Source organism: Podarcis bocagei, assembly GCF_964188305.1.
Source record: "Podarcis bocagei genome assembly, chromosome: 8".
Classification (NCBI taxonomy): Eukaryota; Metazoa; Chordata; class Lepidosauria; order Squamata; family Lacertidae; genus Podarcis; species Podarcis bocagei.
In genome coordinates, this window is record NC_138133.1 from 76,780,366 (window position 1) to 76,796,993 (window position 16,628).

A 16,628-nucleotide genomic window follows, 5' to 3' on the forward strand; every position below is an offset into this window, starting at 1 on the left:
AGGCTGAGGGCAGAGCTGTGAGCTAACACACCTCTTCAGCATGGGAAGGAACTTGCCAATTCAACTTTCATCTTGCTACTATGACTGCAAGCACAGGTTGAAGTAAAATGAACTCACTGTGACCACAAGGCTTCACAACAAGTCAGGCCGGGGGGGGGGGAGAGGGGGGAGAGGTGTTCCTCAGACTCTCTGTCACTGATTATTTATAATTCAGAAATTCTTCTCCTGCCCACCCCCCCCTGCTCTGAGTTGGTTCAAATGACCATTCACAAAAGGCAGATGATTCATATGGCCACCTTGACTCCAGCCTTGCTTTTTTTAAAAAAAATAATATTAGGAAATTCAGCAATACATTTTATCAGAAAACGTATCATCCTTAATTCCCCCCTATTTTTCCCTCCCCATAAAGCAACCCCCCCCCCCAGACTTCCCTCAGCTCCTCTCTCTGGTTTAACAACAACGGTTATTCTCTGCATGTTACAAAATTGTATAGATCCTTAATTTATCTAACTGGCTATTACCAATAAAAAGTTTGTGAGTGTTTATTCAAAACCTGCCAAGGAGTCCAGTTCATTTTGTTGTTTCTTTAAGTACTTTGTAAAAGCTTCCCATTCTTCCTTAAAATCACAGTTGTCCTTATCACGTAGTTTATGTGTCAGATTCGCCAATTCCACATTAGTGCATCAGTTTCCCTTGCCACAGTTCTTTGGTCGGGATTTCTTTATTCTTCCATCCCTGTGCTATTAGGACTCTTGCCGCCGTTGTCGCATACATGAAAATGTTTTTCAGTTTCCTTGCTAATAAGGTGGAACAACACATTGCTTGTAGGCCTGTGATACTTTAAAGGGGCTGTTTTCTTCCTTTCTTTTTTTTGCAATATGCAGCTATTGAGGCTACAATTTGAAAGGGATCTCTAGTGTGAGGTGTGTGTTTGTTTGTGCATGCATGTGTGTGTGTGTGTGTGGGGAATGCCTTCTCTACTCTCACCTCTTGCGCAATTTTCCTGCCGAATATCCTCCTCCTGCTGTTTTTTGCTCCCCAGCCCCATAAGAGGGGGGTGGGGGGAATATACAGGATCCCATATTCATTCCCCACTGGATTGGTGTGGTTGTGGGGGCAGCTTGGAAGGATTTTCCTTGGGGAAATGACCTGAGGGGAAAGGTTACAAAATCTCTCCTTCCTGCCCTCTCCTTCCAAACTCCTTCTAGGGGCTGCATTTCCAGAAAACAACAACAAGGACGCCTAAAAAGAATCACCAAGCTACACAGAACATGCAGTTCCGTCCTAAGACTTCAAACGTCATTGCTAGCTCACCTGACCACATATACCTAGGTTAGTCATTTGTGGCTAACGGATGAAAGGGAAAAAATAAGTAACTTTCTTCCAGGTTACAAAAGTGTCTTGTCTGGCTTTCCAGAGGTCTGTTCATATTTGCCATGATCAACCTGGTGTGCAGCTATTGACAACTCTGCTTATTATCACCATCATCATATCTAATCCGGATCTCTCTTTCCTTGGAAGATCACTAGCACTCACATTTGCTTCCGGCAGGAACCTTGGTTTTGGGATTCGCACCAGTTTAATGCTTTGAATTTGCTTTGACTTTCAGCTTTGATTCATTCACTTCTGTTAAAATCAAAGCAGGGCATTTTGTTCGCTGCTCTCTGGTCCCAACAGCAAACACCTGACCACAACCGCAGGTTCCGTAAACATCTTACATAAATCCCCGGATTCATAAACACCGATTCGCAAATAATGAAGCGACAGTAGTTTCTGCAACATAAAGTTTTGACAGGGAAATGCCCTTGCCTCGCCAAACTTAGCCCCCTTCCATCCAAAATGACTGAAGGAGGGCAAGTCTCAGGAGGATGGGGGCAAAGAGGAGAAATATCATATAACCACATGTGGCCATGGCTATCCCAGGTGACTCAAAGGTAGAGATGGGGGGGGGGGGAGTTTGGCTCAGTTAATATTTCAAAGGCGAACCTACCTAATTTGCACTCTCTGAAACACTGCATGAACCAAAATACAGCAATCCTTTGACATCCACATGCAAATTTTTGAATTTTGCAACGTTGTTCTCCAGCAAAGTAATGTGTTCAGAAATGAGTGTACTAGGTACAGTGGTACCTCGGGTTAAGTACTTAATTCGTTCCGGAGGTCGGTACTTAACCTGAAACTGTTCTTAACCTGAAGCACCACTTTAGCTAATGGGGCTTCCCGCTGCTGCCGCGCCGCTGGAGCACGATTTCTGTTCTCATCCTGAAGCAAAGTTCTTAACCTGAGGTAATATTTCTGGGTTAGCGGAATCTGTAACCTGAAGTGTATGTAACCTGAAGCGTATGTAACCTGAGGCACCTCTGTATTCATATAAATGCATATACTTGTGAAAAGAACATAAAAATGTGTTATGTTTGTGCATACAGTCATACCTCTGGTTATGTCCACTTCATGTTACATTCTTTCAGGTTACGTCCCGCAGCAACCCAAAAGTACTGGAAAGGGTTACTTCTGGGTTTTGCTGCTTGTTTATGCGCAGAAGCGCAAAATGATGTCATGCGCACGAGCAGATGTGCAAAATGACATCATGCGCATGCGCAGAAGCGGCGAATCGTGACTCTCGCGTGCGCAGACACGCCACTGCGGGTTGCGCTCTTTTCATGTTGCAAACGGGCCTCCGGAACAGATCCTGTTCGCAACCAGAGGTACCACTGTATTTGGCAAAACTGTATGCAAAAATATGTATATTAGTAGAAATTTGCACTGAAATATGAATGAGGACTCCCCCCCCAACTAATATGCAGATTAATTCTGCAATCCTAATGCTGCTACTGGTAGGAAATCCAAAGCCTACATGAGCAAAATGGCTGTCTATGGCTACCAGTCATGACGGCTACGCTCTGCCTCTATGGTCAGTTATGCTTCTGAATACTAGTTGCTGGAAACCACAGGAGGGGAAAGGTTTCTTTTGCTTGGGTGTCAGGGCTTGTTCAGCTGCAGGTCAACAGCTCAGAGATTGGCAATAAAGTTGATACAATACAAACAGAGAAACGTGCCAGAACTGATGATCAAGGCCTCCCACTTCCCCCCAATTCTCTTTCCCATCCGGCTGTTTCCCATGCAGTGTTAAACCCCCCCCCCACTTGGGGGGGGGCTGCGCTCTCTGTGCTTGTTGCTTTGCTACATGCAAAAGTCGCTGAGACCTTGGAGACAAGGGAGGAGGGGAGCTGAATACAGTAGGACTGGCAGGCTCCTGTGAATTTGTTGCAGCCTCAGCCTTCCCCTCTCCTTCAGCTGCCTGTCCTATATCTGCAGTGGTTTCTGCCTCTTCTTCCTCTCTCTCACTTAAGCCTACAGATAGGTAGCCGTGTTGGTCTGCCATAGTCAATATAAAAAAATTCCTTCCTGTAGCACCTTAAAGACCAACTAAGTTAGTTCTTGGTATGAGCTTTCATGTGTATCTGAAGAACTGTGCATGCACACAAAAGCTCATACCAAGAACTAACTTAGTTGGTCTTTAAGGTGCTACAGGAAGGAATTTTTTTTATTTTCACTTAAGCCTGTTGCTTGTTCAGCATCCCACCATTCTGCCCCCTCCTCTTCATCCTCTGACCTGCCTGCCATGTCCCAACACCACTCCCCTGGATCTCAGCCTTCCTCTTTTGTGCCTCTCCTCTGGGGGTTTCTCTGGCAGGAGCCTCCCACCAGTCCATCCAGTCTCTGGCACCAGGTCCAGGCATCCAGTTAGCCTCCGTGAGAACAAGATGCTGGACCAAACAAGCCCTTAGCAGGCTCTTCTTATGTTCTGTTTAACTGCCCATCCGAAGCCCTGCTGGGCTCTCAGCAGCAAGAGATAAGTGAGGTCAGCAGAGCTCTTGCTCTTGCACTCCTCCAGGCTTTTAAGTTTTATTCCCCTTTGTTAAACACTTTCCCTCCTACTGGGGACAATCAGAAGGAAATTCACAGGGCCAGCTTCTGAGAACATACTACAAAGGCCAACTGCTGAATTGCCTGGGCTGTAAGCATTCAACAGAGCTAGGTGCACAGCTGTACAGTGGTACCTCGGGTTACGTATTTAATTCGTTCCAGAGGTCCGTTCTTAACCTGAAACTGTTCTTAACCTGAAGCACCACTTTAGCTAATGGGGTCTCCCACTGTTGCTGCCTCGCCGGAGCACGATTTCTGTTCTCATCCTGAAGCAAAGTTCTTAACCTGAGGTACTATTTCTGGGTTAGTGGAGTCTGTAACCTGAAGCGTCTGTAACCTGAAGTGTATGTAACCTGAGGTACCACTGTAATGCCTTCTCAAAGGGGAAGAGACCCAGGTTGCCGAAAAAGCTAGATTTAATTTTTCGTTTTCCTGGAAATATAAGAATGCTGCTTATTTTATCATTTTGTAAAAGCAGAAGAATCGTTCTAGGAGTCAGCGCATGAGCCCATCTTGGCACAGGGCCACCACCCGAGTCTTCTTTTGGACCGTGCAGACGTTGTCAGTTTTTGGAAGAAATACTGTCACGTTTGGCTTTGTGATGCAAGATACTAATCAGGCCTGGGCACTGTCAAAAACACGAAGGATTATGGATAACTCAGTCACTGCCAAAAGCAACTGTCTCCCTTTGGGTTGTACAGTGTAGTGCCTCAGCAATCATTTTGGATGATCTAGCAGGTGTTTAAGCCATAGATTGTACTTGCGTTTGCCATTCTAGTTATCGGAATGGCTGGTGGGAGGCTTTTGCTACGGATTTCCTACCAGATTTCCGTGAGACATCACTGGTGTTTTTTAATTTTTTAATTTATTTCATGAAATGTATACAGTGGTACCTCCGGTTAAGTTCTTAATTCGTTCCAGAGGTCCGTTCTTAATCTGAAACTGTTTTTAACCTGAAGCACCACTTTAGCTAATGGGGCCTCCTGCTGCCGCCACGCCGCTGGAGCATGATTTCTGTTCTCATCCTGAAGCAAAGTTCTTAACCTGAAGCACTATTTCTGGGTTAGCAGAGTCTGTAACCTGAAGCGTATGTAACCCTGTACACTACTCGATTGCAGAAAAAAACATCAAAGTGGTTTCTGAAGGAAAAGGAAAAGATAAAACAATACCATTATGTCTACAAAACTTACCCCTGCTGAAATCCCTCATGACTCAGAGAGAATCTGAATTTTTGGAGGGTGCGTGAAGGACAGCCGCCTATAGGGTTGCCATAGTTTGAAGAGGAAAAAAAAGAGGACACATTTGCCAACTTTTAGCTATGGATTACTATGACGACTCTACCCATGAAAAAAAGAGGATGTGTCCTGGAAAAAACCAGGACAACCTGTTTCCTGGGAACCCTACTCCACATTCTAGGCAAATAAAATGGCCTGTATGGAATCTTACTGCCATGTTATCTGTGAGGGTTTGATTAGCTGCTTGTGCGTGAAAACGTGCTCCCTCAGAGTTTGTGCGCCCCCACAAACCTCCGTGTGTGACGGAGCTCCTCAGACATGTCTGCTCTAGTCACTAGTAGCGTCCGACAGTGGCTGCCTGCGGAAGCGTTTCCAGCAAAGAAGTTCCTTAACGGAAACGCGTCTCCTGGACTCACGGCGTGACAGTTTCCTGCGAGGTATGGGTCTCCCTATGTGAGACTCAGATACCTCCCCACTGTTTTCGCTGGAAGCGTCCCTGAGCCCTCCCTCCTGCTCACATTCCCTCAGAGAATCACTCCTCCCCCTGCTGGTCCCTGCTTCAGCAGTTGAGTCTCTTTCATCCTGCCTGAGTCCCTCCACCACCTGATGCTCTGATGGCAGTTCCCTGACATCCACTTCCCCTCCAGGGCCCCCCTCACCCCCTCCCAATTCCTCCCCCCTGGGAGGTGAAGGGCTAAAACCCCGAAACGAATCTTCCTCATCTTCTGACGTCTCGAACAATTCTCTCCATCGATCGTCGTCCTGGCCAGCTGAATCCTCCTCCTCTTCAGAATCTGGGAACCCCTCCAACTCCTCTTCCTCGTCGGTGGTGGCAAAGTATTCCCTTCGGAACCTCGCTACAGGCTGAGGTTTACGTGGGAACCTCTGATGAAAAGTCTCTATTAAAACCTCGTCATTGACATCCTCTGCCCTAACCCAGGTGTTTTCCGACTCCGGTTCCCCTTCCCACATTACCAAATACTCTACTTGATCTCCCTTCCACCTGGAATCGAGGATCTCCGCTACATGGTAGCTGTGTTCCTTCTCCTCCATTGCTGGTCCCCTAGTGACCCTCCCCTCACTGTCTCCTCTATACGGTGACAGCAACGACCTGTGAAAAACTGGGTGCAGCTTCATGTGGTTCGGTAACCGGAGCCTGAAAGCCACTGGATTGACCTGCTGTATGACTTCAAACGGACCCAGCCTTTTGGGTCTTAATTTCTTACAACCTCCTTTGAATGGCAACCCTTGGGTAGACAGCCACACCTGGTCCCCCACCCTGATGCTTTCACCTTCCCTTCTGTTTTTGTCTGCTTGCCTCTTATATTCCTCCTTAGCCCTGTTTAAGTTGAGTTGGAGCTGGCGATGGATCGCTTCCATTTCTTCCACGAACTGTTCTGCAGCTGGAACGCTCCAGTTCTCCCCCTCCCCCCCTGGGAAGGCTCTGGGATGGCACCCGTGATTAGCCAAAAAGGGGCTCATCCCCGTGGACACGTTCTCTGCATTGTTGTAGGCAAATTCTGCCAACGCCAGCTTCTCCACCCAATCATTCTCTCTGTCATTAACATAACACCTCAAATATTGTTGGAGAACCCCATTTGCTCTTTCCGCCTGCCCGTTGGTTTCAGGATGACGGGCCGTCGAGAAATTAACCTCTACATGCAGTAAGCTCATGAGCTTCCTCCAGAACCTGGAAGTAAATTGTTTCCCTCGGTCTGAAACCACCCTCAAGGGGGCGCCATGCAACCTAAACACATTCTCTACAAACAATTTGGCGGTTTCTTCTGCTGTAACCGCATGTGAGCAGGCTATGAAGTGGGCCATTTTAGTTAACAGGTCTACTACAACCATGATGGCTGTTTTCCCTCTAGACCTTGGCAGATCAGTCATGAAATCTATTGCCACTGCTTCCCACGGTCTCTCAGGTGTGGGCAGTGGTTCTAATAAACCAGCCGGCGCCTGCCTCTCCCCCTTGGCTCTTTGGCATTGTTCACACCCTCTCACATACTCCCGCACATCTTCCCTGACCTTGGGCCACCAAAATTCCCTGGTAACCAGCCACATGGTTTTGTGTTGCCCAAAGTGCCCTGCTGTGGGGCTATCGTGCAGCTGCTTGAGTACTTTCTCCCTCAATTCCCCTTCAGGTATATATAACGCTCCCTTATAATACAATGCCCCATTTCTCTCCTCAAAACCACCGGGTTTGTCTTCCTCCCCTCTGAGATCCCTGAGTTTCCCCTGGGCGTATGCATCCTGCACCGTACCCTCTACCAATTCCCTTTGCCCCACCAAAGTCGCCCCACACACCCAGCGGTCCTCTGGAATGATATGGGTTTCTTCGGGTGCTCCCTCCCCCTCCAAATATTCAGGTTTGCGTGAGAGAGCGTCCGCCCTAACATTCTCTGGGCCTGGCACATAACAAATCTCAAAGTTAAATTTGGAGAACTCTTGGGCCCATCTCAACTGCCTTTGGTTGAGCACTCGCGCCGTTCTCCAGTACTCTAGATTTTTATGGTCCGTGCACACTTGCACTTTATGTTGTGCACCAACTAGCAGATGCCTCCATCTCCGGAACGCCTCATGAATAGCAAGCAGTTCTCGGTCGTACACCGTGTAGTTCCTCTCGGATTTGTTCAGCTTCCGCGAGAAGAAGGCACACGGACGCCACTCCGACTCCTCCTTCCCCGGCTGCAGAAGAAGCACCGCCCCTATGGCTCTGTCAGATGCGTCTGTTTCCACCCTTAGCTTCTTTCGTAAATCCACATGCAGAAGTTGTTCTTCAGAGGCGAAGGCCCTTTTCAGTTCCTCAAACGCTCGCTCCGCCTCCGCCGTCCATACAAACTTCTTCTTACTGCTGAGACAGTCAGTGATGGGCGCCGTCAGATGGGCGAAGTTGCGGATGAACTTACGATAAAAGTTTCCAAACCCTAGGAACCTCTGCACATCCTTCTTGGTTTTGGGTGTTTTCCATTCCAGCACTGCCTGTACCTTGCCGGGATCCATGGCCAATCCCTTGTCTGACAGGCGGTACCCCAGGAATTCCACCTCCTTGGTATGGAACCGACACTTCTCCAGTTTGACCCACAGCCTGTTGGCTTGCAGTCTGCTCAACACTTCTCTGACGTCTCTCACATGTTGCTCCTCATTCTCAGAATACACCAACACATCATCTAGAAAGGCAACGCAATTCTTGTAGAGCAAAGGGCCCAGCACGTGGTTCATAAAAGATTGAAAACACGCGGAGCCTGCTTGTAATCCAAATGGCATAACGAGGTATTCAAACGCCCCCAAAGGGGTAAACATGGTGGTTTTCCATTCATCCCCTTTCCTTATGCGTATCAGGTTGTACGCCCCCCTTAGATCCAGCTTTGTGAAAATCTTTCCCTTCCTCACCATGGTCAAAATATCATCAATTCTGGGCATAGGGAACGCCACCGGTTCAGTCACTGCATTCAGCCGCCTAAAATCACATACAAGTCTCGGCTTGTCCGCATTTTTTTTGTCCACAAAGAACACTGGGCTCCCCCCTGCTGCTTTGGACTCTCTGATGAAGCCTCTCTTCAGGTTCTTGTCAATGAACCCTCGCAACTCCTGCATTTCCCTGTCTGACATGGCATACAACTTGCCCACGGGAAGCTGTGCTCCAGGGAGTAAATTGATCTGACAATCAAAGGGTCTATGAGGTGGTAGTTGGTCAGCTTCCTTCTCACTGAACACGTCGCTGAGATCTGCATACTGTGGTGGTACCTTCACCTTCCCCATTACTTCAGTCCCTGCTAGGGTGGCTTGGGCCCCTACTGAACCCTTCTGTTTTCGTGTCGGACTGCTGTGAGGGTTTGATTAGCTGCTTGTGCGTGAAAACGTGCTCCCTCAGAGTTTGTGCGCCCCCACAAACCTCCGTGTGTGACGGAGCTCCTCAGACATGTCTGCTCTAGTCACTAGTAGCGTCCGACAGTGGCTGCCTGCGGAAGCGTTTCCAGCAAAGAAGTTCCTTAACGGAAACGCGTCTCCTGGACTCACGGCGTGACAGTTTCCTGCGAGGTATGGGTCTCCCTATGTGAGACTCAGATACCTCCCCACTGTTTTCGCTGGAAGCGTCCCTGAGCCCTCCCTCCTGCTCACATTCCCTCAGAGAATCACTCCTCCCCCTGCTGGTCCCTGCTTCAGCAGTTGAGTCTCTTTCATCCTGCCTGAGTCCCTCCACCACCTGATGCTCTGATGGCAGTTCCCTGACATTATCTATGGAACAGAAAAAGCAGCCTCTCTGGGTCACATGCTGAGAGACATCATCTAAAAACTACAAGCAGTCGCTTCTGCCAAAGTTTTATTAAACATGAATCAGGCATTGTTGGTTACACCCTGAAACCACCCAGTGCACAGTTTCGGGGTGTGAGGAACTTGAATTAACAATGTAGCTGGTGTGTAAGTAGTTGGAAGTTTGAGAAATAGGAACAGATGGTTCTCCAGTTTGGTCTAGCAGGGATCCCACACGAATGTAAGGGCGGTGCTACCAGAAAATGAAACAGTTATTAACATTCACTACCATTTACTGGAATAATACATTTAGGTCGCCTCCAGATTGTCAGCATTTTACAGGAGGGATCCATATCGGAAATGTAGGTTTGCACAATTAGAGTGGATTTTAAAGCACAACAAATCCACTTTAAAAATTTAGAACTTTTTGTGCTTCAGAAAGTGATGGGGGAATGCGCTGAAAAATGTGGGGCTTCAGTTACATTTGAAATTTTATTTATGTTTTAAGTTAACTTTTTGAATGTTTTTAGGACTGAAATTTTTAAAAAGATTAAAAAGAAAAGAAAAGATAGAAATGAATGTGGGATGAATGAATGATTAATGGGAAGACACAGATAAACACCCTGCAAGTGAATCGGGATGAATTCAGTGTGAATGTTCATTGTCGTGTAACCTCCCAGCGAGCAAATCAGAGCTAATGCTCAATAAAGACCAGGCATAGTCTAACCTCAGTGTAAGCTTTGTGCAAGAAAATCAGGGTGAATACAGACTGTCTGTAGGAGCTCTTCAAATGATTTCCCTTTTCTCACAATGGCCAGAACTACCCTGACAACCCCAGGTGTCCTCTGAACAGCTTTGCAATTGAGGCTGAAGTTTGAAACAGACAATCGTTTAAGTAGAATATGATAGCAAAGCAGTAGCAGACCAGGGCTGCAAACAATTTCCAAGTAGCAGAGCAGGAAAGAGTAAGGGATGCAGCCACAGGTGGGAATGTGGAGGATGATGGCACCAAATTCTCTGCATTGCCCCAAAGGGACTAAATGCCTGAGTAAATAAAAACTGTATTTGCAAGGGACAAATCTACAAGGAGAGGGCATTCCATCATGTGACCCCGGGGTGGTTTACAAAAGAATACAGTGGTACCTTGGTTCTCAAACGCCTTGGTACTCAAACAACTTGGAACCCATACACTGCAAACCCAGACGTAAGTGTTCTGGTTTGCGGACTTTTTTTGGAAGCCGAACTTGCTCCGTTTTGAGAGTTATGCTTCCGATTCAAGTGCCACAGTTCCGTTTTGAGTGTTACGCTGAAGTCTTTCTGTTTTTGCTATTTTGTTTTTGTGGCTTTGTGTGTGTGTGTGTGTGTGTGTGTGTGTGTGTGTGACTGTGTGGAACCCAGTTCAGCTACGGATTGATTGATTGTGCGACTGCAGTACATTGTTTATTGCTTTCATTTTCTAGATCAGTGGTCTCGTTCAATAGTAAAATTCATGTTAAATTGCTATTTTAGGGGATGTTTTTAAAAGCCTGGAATGGATTAATCCATTTTGCATCACTTTCTATGGGAAAGCGTGCCTTGGTTTTGGAATGCTTTGGTTTTGGAACGGACTTTCGGAACAGATTGAGTTTGAGAACCAAGGTACCACTGTACAAAGAACACAATACATTAAGAACGTAATGATCGCAACATTGTAGATGTTCCTTCCCCCCCAAAAATTATTGATTTTAACAGATATAACATATAAAACATACAAAAGAAAACACACTACAATACTACAAAAAAGAAAGAAAAAATAAAAACACATATTCCTTCTAAAGTTCATTTTAAATTCCATTGTTAACTGACTTCCTCAAATCCCCGCTAACTGAGTTTCATTGTATCACCTTGTAACAGTTCTCCAAGATCATCTTTCTACTACAGTTAACTCCTTAAATTTACTATCTTCATCTCTTTTCTTATTGACTTAAATCCATATTACTATACAACATTCTTATTCTAATCCTAGGCCTGTTTGATACTTTCAAGTACTTTCTAATTATCTTATATTACAATATTTAGCTACGTAATCTTTAAATTTCTTCCAGTCTTCTTGGTTCCTCTTCTTTCTGATCGCGGATTCTTCCAGTCAGGTCGGCCAGCTCCAAAAACTCCAACATCTTCATCTGCCATTCTTCTACCGTTGGTATTTCTTGAGATTTCCAATTTTTAGCTAACAGCAGTCTTGCCGCTGTGGTGGCATACAAAAATAACCTAACATCTTTTTTGGGCAATTCCAATCCTAATATTCCAAGTCAAAAGGCTTCTGGTTTCTTTACAAATGTATACAGTGGTAGAATTAAGTTAAGTACTTAATTCGTTCTGGAGGTCTGTTCTTAACCTGAAACTGTTCTTAACCTGAGGTACCACTTTAGCTAATGGGGCCTCCTGCTGCTGCTGCACCGCCGGAGCATGATTTCTGTTCTCATCCTGAAGCAAAGTTCTTAACCTGAAGCACTATTTCTGGGTTAGCGGAGTCTGTAACCTGAAGCGTATGTAACCTGAAGCGTATGTAACCCGAGGTACCACTGTATTTCAACATTTTTTTCAACTCATTATAGATCTTTTCCAGAAGTCCTTAACCTTAGGACACAATGTTTTAGATGTTTCTAACTAGCTTCTTATTGATGTAACTCTATAAAACCCTACTTTCTCTTGCTTGATCACTGGATGATGTGGAGATGGGGGAGTCTGGGAAAAGGGAAGCTTTCATCAACCCACTTAACTTGTTTCTTCACACCTACCGGGATGGCTATTTGGGATGCGCAAGCGAAGGCAGAAAACAACAGAAGTATGAAAATTCCTGCTATATGTTGCTCTGAAGTGTTGTCCATAGAAGAACCTCCTTATTGATTCAGAACTATCCATGTTGCCAGCAGCCTTTTCCTTTCCTCTTCTTCTTGCTCCCAGTATTTGCCTTCTCGTCTTGCCTGTTATGATCATTAAAAAAAATCTATTTTCCGTCCGGCCTGTCATTATAATAACTGAATCTATAAATGGACCTGCGCTTTAATCCTTCCTTCGTTTGCGGTGAAGGGAATCTGGAAGCTGAAAACAGTGAGTCAATGTACGGAGGCAGGTGAATATTGTATCATCAAGGCAACTAAGTTTTTTCCCCAGAAGGATATTTCTGGAGCTCTATCAACAAGCAGCAGCCAAACAACAGCTTTCCTGAATCCGGCCGCATCCTTAAAAATAACTTAGCAAGCCAAGGCCAGCTCAGATGCTTGCGGGCCAACATGGTAACATAAGAACATAAGGAGAGTCCTGCTGGATCTGGCCAATGTACCATCTAGACCAGAATCCTGTTCTCACAGTGGCCAATCAGATGACCCTGGGAAGCTTGGAAGAAGGATCTGAAGGCATGGCATGTGGTTGGCAGGCCTGTTTCCATGGGAAGCCCTTATTGGGATTAGAACATGCAATGTTTTTTCCTTCCCAAATGGAAGCTCTGTGGCAGAGCCATACAAAAGAAGAAGAAGAGTTTGGATTTGATATCCTGTTTTATCACTACCCAAAGGAGTCTCAAAGCGGCTAACATTCTCCTTTCCCTTCCTCCCCCACAACAAACACTCTGTGAGGTGAGTGAGGCTGAGAGACTTCAGAGAAGTGTGACTGGCCCAAGGTCACCCAGCAGCTGCATGTGGAGGAGCGGAGACGCGAACCCGGTTCACCAGATTACGAGTCTATCGCTCTTAACCACTACACCACACTGGTGTAAGGTCCTTAAGTTCCGGCAAAGGTGCTTACCATTCATCTGAGGACTAAATAGAGGCTGCCTCTCCCTAGTACAGTGGTATCTCGAGTTACATATGCTTCAGGTTACATACGCTTCCGGTTACAGACTCCGCTAACCCAGAAATAGTACCTCGGGTTAAGAACTTTGCTTCAGGATGAGAACAGAAATCGCGGTGCGGCGGCAGCGGGAGGCCCCATTAGCTAAAGTGGTACCTCAGGTTAAGAACAGTTTCAGGTTAAGAATGGACCTCCATAACGAATTAAGTTCTTAACCCGAGGTACCACTGTATAGGAGATCTCCTACCATTGGCATTCTTCTGACTGAGTCCTGCTCCTAATACCATTGCTTTGCCAAGATAGTAAGTCATGAGGAGAAGACATTTTGCTGAGTGCTCACCCCATTGCTGAGACAGGCTTTCCTAAAGGAGTTTGGACCTCTTTACCCCTCTTGGCATTTTGGAGATAATAATAATAAAAAACCTTTCTTCTTTGAAAAGTCTTCAGGTGCAAAGGCCTGTTTTCCTGCTGTAATTGTGCTTTCACTTAAAAAAATAAAATCCTTGAGCTTTGGAAAGGTAGCTTAAAAATGTTTTAGAATAAATCTACGCTGGCATTTTGAACTGCTTTGAAACTGGGTTAATGATTCTTACCAGGGGTGCCAACTTGAATAAAATATTGGGGAGGGCAGGTTAGCTCTACCCCACACAACACAACACACACACACACACACACACACACACACACCATTTGAACGACAATGCATGCCCCAGAATAGTTTCTCTCCCTCCCTCATAACACTACAACTTGTAGACATCCAATGAATCTGAATCTGGAAAATTCAGGACAAATAAGAGAAAGCACTTCTCCACACTGCATAGTTAAACCATGGGATTATCCTTACCAGAGAAGAATGGCAAAATAAGCTGTTGGACTATGCCGAAATGGCAAAACTGACCAGAAAGCTCAGGAACCAAGAACACCAAAACTTCAGTAAAGAATGGGGGGAAATTATAATTTACTTGAGCAACCACTGTAAGCAGATGAAAACAGTAGCAGGACTGCAATAACACTTATAATGTAGAAGATATTATGCATAAAAAGTAGAAGCATATGCAGTTGAAAAGGTTTATAATAGGACCCATGGAGGGGATGGTGGGAAGTCTAGAGATTCGGAGTAATCTCCAAATATGGATATGTATTTTGTATTGTTATAGCTCTGTACTTGTAAAATCAAATAAAAATTATTTTAAAAAACCCCCAAACAAACATGGGATTAACTCCCACAAGATGTAGCAATGTCCACCAACTTGGTTTTCTGTAGGCACCTGGTCGGCCACTATGTGAACAGGATGTTGGACTAGATGGACCATAGACCTGAACCAGCAGGACTCTTCTTTTGTCCTTGTTATTTTCATTCTTAACTAATTCCTGGTGCAGGTTAAAATTTTGGGTTTTTTGACTGGGCAGTGCCCATTCCATTCTAGACTCAAAGTGATGGCCTACCACTTAATCCAAGAGATTGGTTATGTACGCATGGCAGGCATGAACTCTCACCCTTCAGGATCAAAGAGCTGCTCAGAGATGTTCCTCATCAAGGGGCTCAACTGATGTGGTCAACCTTGTTCTGCCATTAGAGGCTGAATTCCTAAGTGCCCTTATGGGAAAGGACCTTCTTCCAGAACATTCTTCTCCAATCTACCCATCTAGAAGGTCAAAGAGTGCATTGGCTTTGGTGAGATGGCACAAATATCCGAGAAACCCAATTCCAGGGAAACGACTGCTATGTTTGCTCAGTGCCCTCTTGATCATCTTGGCCTCGGTTTGCTTACTCTATAATGAGCACTATTGAAGTGGGCAGGAGTATTCCTGCAATATGCTTCAAAGAGTCTCCATCCATCCAGACGGCTTTAATCGCTTGCGCAAAGACCCACTTTGACACTGAAAGCTCATTATTCATGGCTGTATCTGATAAGCCAGATTTGGCTGGTGCCAGTTTCAACATCTCCTCCAGTTACAAGCCATTGATCCAAAAGAAGCAGCAAAGTGTTATCTTTTTCTAAATCTATTGCAAGTTATGGACATTGGAAGTGATACAAGATAAGCTCTGACCAGTACATTTTCCTGACAGATTTCTCCCGCCGCCACCTCCTTTCATCTCTGGCTAAATTATGCTTCATGACGCTGTGATTTGGTTAACCAGCGGCAGCAGAGTTCTGTTATTTCGAGAACAGTTATAATCTATACCTTTCTTCTTTTGGGGCATCAGATCAGCTCCATTAGGATGACGGGAGGAGCTCATTTGAGAACTGGGTTTGGAACTGAATCAGCCTTGGTCACTCTGATGGATGGCCATTATTGGGAAAGAGACCAGAGGAGCGTGGCCCTGCCTCTCTTGCTTGAAATTTTGATGGCTTTTGATACCATTGACCATGGTATCCTCCTGGGCCAGCTCTGTGGGATGAGTATTAAGGGTGCTGTTTTCAGTGGTTCCATTCTTATTTTCAGAGAGTAAAATTTGGAGACTGTTCCTTGGACCAACATCAGTTATGTCATGGCATTCCACAGGGCACTATTTTCCCCCCATTTAAAGGAAGGCTTTGGAAGTGGTCACGAAGAGGTTTGGGACAAGGTGTTATCAGTATGCTGATGAAACCTTACTCTGTTTCTCTGTTTCAGGATAGACTGTTTGGGGACTGAATGCCACTGAGCTCAGCTGTGATGGAGATCTGTTGCACCCTAAGCTGCACACAGTAGGGACGCAGGTGGCGCTGTGGTCTAAACCACAAAGCCTAGGGCTTGCCGTTCAGAAGGTTGGCGGTTCGAATCCCCGTGACGCGGTGAGCTCCCGTTGCTCGGTCCCAGCTCCTGCCAACCTAGCAGTTTGAAAGCACACCAAAAAGTGCAAGTAGATAAATAGGTACCACTCCAGCGGGAAGGTAAACGGTATTTCCGTGCGCGGCTCTGGTTTGCCAGAAGCGGCTTAGTCATGCTGGCCACATGACCCGGAAGCTGTACGCCGGCTCCCTCGGCCATTAAAGCGAGATGAGTGCTGCAACCCCAGAGTCGGTCACGACTGGACCTAATGGTCAGGGGTCCCTTTACCTTTAAAGGAAGGCTTTGGAAGTGGTCATGAAGAGGTTTGGGACAAGGTGTTATCGATATGCCAATGAAACCCTACTCTATTTCTCTGATTCAGGATAGGCTGTTTGGGGACTTAAATGCCGCTGAGCTGGAGATCTGTTGCACCCTAAGCTGCACACAAACGGGCTGCACAAAGGAAAACAGGCTAAGAACAAACCATAGCACTCACTTTGTTTTTAAGGGTCAAGGTGTAAATAATCTTTCTTGAACCATGAATCATGCGGCAGTTCTCCTGAACCCCCCAAACTGCCCTGTTACAAGGGCAGGAGAAACAGCTATGAAATGCAGTTTGCTGTC

The 16,628-nt window shown here is 45.9% G+C and overlaps 1 protein-coding gene across 2 annotated transcripts in view; it reads right to left on the reverse strand.

Annotated features, from left to right (window-relative positions):
• TNFRSF11B (TNF receptor superfamily member 11b) overlaps positions 1-16,628 on the reverse strand; it is a 116,456-nt gene that overhangs the window by 15,419 nt on the left and 84,409 nt on the right. The window contains exon 1 of one of the 2 annotated variants that reach the window (XM_081204885.1): positions 5,118-5,135. The exons of the other annotated variant lie outside the window; for it this stretch is intronic. The gene's annotated coding sequence lies outside the window, so the exon portion shown is untranslated. Of the gene's footprint in view, positions 1-5,117; positions 5,136-16,628 lie in introns of those variants that run through there. 2 annotated transcript variants of the gene reach the window in all.